The sequence below is a fragment of the Penaeus monodon genome, chromosome 28 (genome assembly GCF_015228065.2).
Source record: "Penaeus monodon isolate SGIC_2016 chromosome 28, NSTDA_Pmon_1, whole genome shotgun sequence".
In the NCBI taxonomy this organism is placed as follows: Eukaryota; Metazoa; Arthropoda; class Malacostraca; order Decapoda; family Penaeidae; genus Penaeus; species Penaeus monodon.
This window is the reverse complement of record NC_051413.1, coordinates 9,985,772-9,986,087: the sequence shown is the minus strand read 5'-3', so window position 1 is coordinate 9,986,087 and position 316 is coordinate 9,985,772.

The following is a 316-nucleotide window of genomic DNA, read 5'->3' as shown; positions in this document are numbered from 1 at the left end:
ATAAGAAAGACAGAATGCAACGGCAAGATAAGATAAATATCTCAGGTGCAATATCTGCAAAACCACTTAGATATGAAATATACAAAAGGATTTAGAACGTTATTTCACAAACAAATTTTATGCGATTTTTGTGTCTCAACATGTAAACACATAGATAATAATAACACTTGTATGCGAAACATCCTTTACAAAGAGCATTGCAATTGCCATTATTACTACATTGCATCTGGCTCTTTGGAAATAGAAAACAGCACTCGCGGATATGAAATTGCATTGCAGAAATGATCTGAATTACACAGAGACAAGAGCTGGAAAT